The sequence below is a fragment of the Trachymyrmex cornetzi genome, unplaced genomic scaffold, assembly GCF_001594075.2.
Source record: "Trachymyrmex cornetzi isolate Tcor2-1 unplaced genomic scaffold, Tcor1.1 scaffold999, whole genome shotgun sequence".
In the NCBI taxonomy this organism is placed as follows: Eukaryota; Metazoa; Arthropoda; class Insecta; order Hymenoptera; family Formicidae; genus Trachymyrmex; species Trachymyrmex cornetzi.
In genome coordinates this window covers 30,186-35,364 of record NW_017300353.1, presented here as the reverse complement: position 1 = coordinate 35,364, position 5,179 = coordinate 30,186, and the positions used below count along the sequence as shown (strand labels likewise).

At 32.8% G+C, this 5,179-nt stretch overlaps 1 long non-coding RNA gene across 1 annotated transcript in view; it reads right to left on the bottom strand.

The window, feature by feature from the left end:
• The window catches only part of LOC108770286 (uncharacterized), an 83,906-nt gene extending 80,851 nt beyond the window's left edge, over positions 1 to 3,055 (bottom strand). The window contains exons 1-2 of the long non-coding RNA XR_001940583.1: positions 2,979 to 3,055; positions 2,400 to 2,538 (exon numbers count right to left, since the gene is read on the bottom strand). This is a non-coding gene — a long non-coding RNA (uncharacterized LOC108770286). The remainder of the gene's footprint in view (positions 1 to 2,399; positions 2,539 to 2,978) is intronic.
• Between the last annotated feature and the right edge of the window lie 2,124 nt (positions 3,056 to 5,179).

The following is a 5,179-nucleotide window of genomic DNA, read 5'->3' as shown; positions in this document are numbered from 1 at the left end:
GCCCCCCCCCCCCCCCCCCAAGCAGTGGGGAGGTGGGGTGGGAGTTGCTTTACGTGGAAAGTCATTACGTAAGCAAGGAAGAGTGTAGGATAGTTTCTAATATTATATATAACAGAAATAAAACGTTTTTTTTCAAACTTTTTTTGTTAATAACTTTTTAATGAATAACGAGCGACGAATAAAACTTGTTGAAGATTACTCAGGGTGATGACCTTGACAACATATGTCAAAGTCAAGGTCGTCGGCGGGTGCTCTCCTTTTCTGCAGTTTTACCAAAATTTCTGCAATTTGTACTTACGAAGTTGGAAATTAGTAGATTACTCAAAGAAACATTGTAGAATTCTTAGAATTACACTTGGATATCTAATCCTATACAAAATCGTTCTACAAAAATTTGTGTACTATTGTGATCAAAAAGTACCGAGCTGGTCCAATAAAACGCAAAATAAGAAATTATTCTCCTAAATTTATTTTATACCTTTTAAAATAATCCTCTCCCATACGCGCGCGCGCGCACGCACGCACGCACGCACGCGCACACACACACACACACACACACACACACACACACACGCACGCACGCACACACACGCGCACGCACGCACGCACGCGCGTGCATACACAGCAGTACATTAATGCCAACATTTTTTTCAATTCTCGAAGCACCTTTTATATAATCGATTTCAGGTATAGCCTTCAGAACGCGCAGCGAATTCTCCTTTATCGCGCCTATTGATTTAAAACGGTGTCCACGAAGCGGTAATTTCAGTCAAGGAAATCGAGGGAATAGGAAAAAATCACACGGTACATAATAGGCGAATATGAAACTTGTGGAATAGTATTCGTAAGATTTTGGCCAAAAAATCACAAACAAGACAGGAAAAAAATCTTGTAATCTTTTTCGTTTTTATAACAATGCAAAATGCGATGCGTCTCACGCTCAAATTAACTTTTAAAATCGATTAACATGAATTAAATGATATTCCAATATGTTCAATCATATCTCGAATTGTCAATTGTCGATCACTGAGCACTATATTTTTGAAGCGCACAATTTAAACGAGCCAGTTTCAATACTTTAATCACAGTTGTGTGTAAACGTGCGATATTGATGTAGAGTGATATGTCGATGCACGTAAAACATTTGTAAGTGTGTAAGTTCTATTGTCAGTAAAACAGTTTCCTTAATACATGTATTTAAATATATAATTTTATTCAGTACATTTATACTAAAGCATCAAACTTAACACTTAAAACATTAAACTTTAAACATCAAATCAAATGTATTAAAGTAAGCAAAAGCAATTGTGGTATATGATTGATCGAAATATGTGTTATACTATTGTAATCTACAAAAGATAGAATATAAAATACATAATGTAAATGATTCAAATAATAAATTAATTAGAAATATGTTAGCTCTTCTTAACGTATTTCTAATAAAATATAAAATTAATATTAAAGAATACTGAATTATAAATTATTAACATAAATTTTGTCAAAAAAGATATCTGTTATAACTAATGTCTTCTGATATAAACTTTGTACACGAAGTGACTCGGTTATGACATTTTCAAAACTTTGTCTTATTAAAATGTACTTATATTAAGTACATTTTACTAATAATAAGTTATCTAATAAGTCTAATAATTCTGATAATTATATATATATTTCATACCTAATTATTATCGTAATTTATGTGTGTATCACTTTGCTAAAATACATTTTTTGACATTAAATTGATTGACTTTCACAGTGATACTTTCAGTGAAAAATAGAGACAATAACGATTTATACTGCATAAAGTACAATTAAAAAAAACTGTGTATTAAATTTGCTTTGATGATTATTTTCAATATATTACAATATCGATATATTACAATATATTTTCGATCACGTTTTATATATTCGATTTTTTCGATAGAATCAGGAAAAATCACTGATATAAATAGTTAACCAGTTTTCCACTGCTTAACTATTTATTTAGTGATTTTTCGGTAAAAAAAAACGTGTTGTCTATCATAAATGTAATTCAAAGTGAATCTTTACACGGTCAATAATTTTGATAACACGTAATTACTTATATTATTAGTAACTGCAATGTGAGCTATACATCTCTATAAGTATTATATAGAAGAATATTATATATAAATATTGCACAACTTTGTCTTGGTTCAAGGCAACACTCAGAGAGTTAATAAGATACTGAATGGAGGAGTTCTGTTCCAACTAATGTGATCAAATGTAAAGATATTTTCATCTCACACACATACACACACGTATACATTCTTTCTCTCTCTCTCTTTCACTCTCTAACTCCTAAATTCTGTAAAAGATAATCTTGCGCCGCTATTATTACTTGTAAGCAAGTTTTTGGCGAACTTTCACAAAAGACTTACCGAGAGCAAATACATTTCGAAAGAGCGCAAATAGTTGGTCGTTTTGTCGCTTCGCCTCTCGTAGCACTATAATTCCTTTTGAAGTGCGTATTTTCTGTTTATAAAACTAGATCACTATTCATACGAATTCACACCAGTACTTAGAGAATGCAGATAGACAGAAATCAAATAGATATGTAGAGCGGCAGCCAAGTACACGCGTGTGCACATAATACACCCGTGTGCACATAATACACCCACACACGTATTTTTTGTAAACGAATGTGTGTGTGTGTGTGCGCGCGCACGCGCGTTTGTGTGTGGGTGCGTTTTGAGTTACGCATAAAGTGCATAATGTAGATATCGTTTTATCGTTCTTTATTAATTGGTGAACAATAAGAACAAATGATGCATCATGCGTAACTCGAAACGCACCCTGTGCGTGCATGTGTGTGTGTGTGTGTGTGTGTGTGTGTGTGTGTGTGTGTGTGTTGTGTGTGTGTGTGTGCGCGCGCGCGCGTACGTGCGTGCGTGCGTGCGTGCGTGTGTGTGTGTGTGCGTAGTAGCAGCGCGATGACGGTGTCAGCGGTGATAGCTTACCACGACTTCCGCATACGTCGCGTTCCACCCGCAAGCTTACGCGATGACTTTTGGACTGACAGAAGGGTAGTTTCGTTCGCCGCGTCGTGCCACTACATCGCTGCCACCATTCGGACATAGATGTTACTAGCCGCTGCCATCGCCATCGTAGTCATCTGTTTCGCAACCACCCATCGTCTATTGTTTCGCGAAACGATTGGCTCTCTCGCAATACGTTTTAAAACACTTGTGAGTGTAGATAGAACAATATAGAATTAAAAAATAGAATTTTTATAACCCAAAAAATATTAATACCCATTTTTATCAATGTACATCAACTTTTAATCTGAGTTCAACATATTCATTTTTTCGAGTAGTTCTAAAAATTAGAAAAAGATAAAAAATAAATTGAACTGAGATTAAAGTTAATCTACATAGGTGGAAACGACCATAAAACATCTTATAAGACGTCTTATGTTTCTCTGGATTTAAGAATATTTTATAATAGACAGTAATATCTATTATTACAGACAGTTTCGAAGTTATGTAAATATTATACATCATCATTATGTTAATAACTTTCGTCTCATATTCTTCCTCACGCGTTTTCATATAATTTTTATTTTTATTTTTTTATAATATACGTTTAAAAGTTATCCAAAAATGTTTTAAAATGTATTAGACGTACAGTCCCTGCAAATAAAATTTAATTTGGAAGTAGGGTAAAAGCACTAGATGTAGATCAGGCACTAACCACTTTTTATATTTAAATAATTATAGTATTTTTACCATTAAATGGTATATACACATGACAAGATTCTTTAACGTTTGTTTTATCTCTTTCAAGTGCTAATATTAAATTTAATTTATTAGGAAAAAAGCTGCATATTTTATTGATGTCGTTAACTAATTGAATATGCGAGATTAACGAACAAATATATCTTTAAAAATTCATTCACAATGTAATATCATAAGAATTGCGTTATGGCTTTTATAGTAGGTAGTAAATAGCATTAGATTTTATGGAAAAAATCGACGTTATGCTTGCTTGAGATTAAATGTGTCCGTGGGTGTTATTTAATCACTACCTTATAACAATACTGTTATTACGTAAATTTATTATGAAAATATTATGAAAAAGTTTAAAAATTTGTCAAATCTTACAAATAATGCCATCCCGAAAAGATTTATTTGTTTTAAGTATCGAAATAAAATATAAAATAGTATACATGTCTATATGCAAAAAGTGTTACTATTCATAAGTTAACCGTTTTTATTGCTAAACATTTAAGAAATAAAAGTAATAGCCGTAACAGTCAAAGCTAGATCTTTAATGCTTAAATAATTCAATCAGAATTACTGTATATACTATATATGTACTTGCATATAGGTATATCATATTTGCAGTCATTCGAACTGCGCGCCGAATTGGTTTACCGGATTTATAGACGCAATTAAACTACTGTAGTAATATCACGAATTAAATTGGCAACCAATTTTAATAATTTGATGCTCAATCAGGCATCCTATTAAAAAAGATGTTAATATACTAAAAAATTATAAATTTATTGCGAAAAATATTACCTCGGCCGGAAATCGAACCAGGATCTCCTGTATTCCGTACGAGCATATTAATATCTTTTTAATAGGATGCCTGGGGATCGATTCTGTATTTTGAAACGAGGTGAAAATTACAAAAGTGAGCGAATTTACTAGAATACTGATCATTTCATTGGTCAACACCTAGTAAATTTGCTCACTTTTGTAATTTTCACCTTGTTTGAAGATACAGAATCGACCCTCTGATCGAGCATCAAATTATTAAAATTGCTTGCCAATTTAATTCGTGATATTACTACAGTAGTTTAATTGCGTTTAGTCCGGAAAAACAATTCGGCGCGCAGTTCGAAAGACTGCAATATGGTATGTATATGCAAGTACATATATAGTATACATAGTAACTCAGGTGAAATTATTTAAGCATTAAAGATCTAGCTTTGACCGTTAGGCGTTGTCCACAATACGCGAAGTAAGCTTAATTTAAGAAATAAGAGTAAGAAATTGATCAACCACAGTCAATTATTCTTTTCACGATCGACTGTGATTGGTCAATTTCTTACTCTTACTTCTTAAACCAAGCTTACTTCGCATATTGTAGACAACGCCTTAAGGCCCGTCTACAATACACGGAGTAAGAAGTAAGAGTAAGAAATTGACCAATC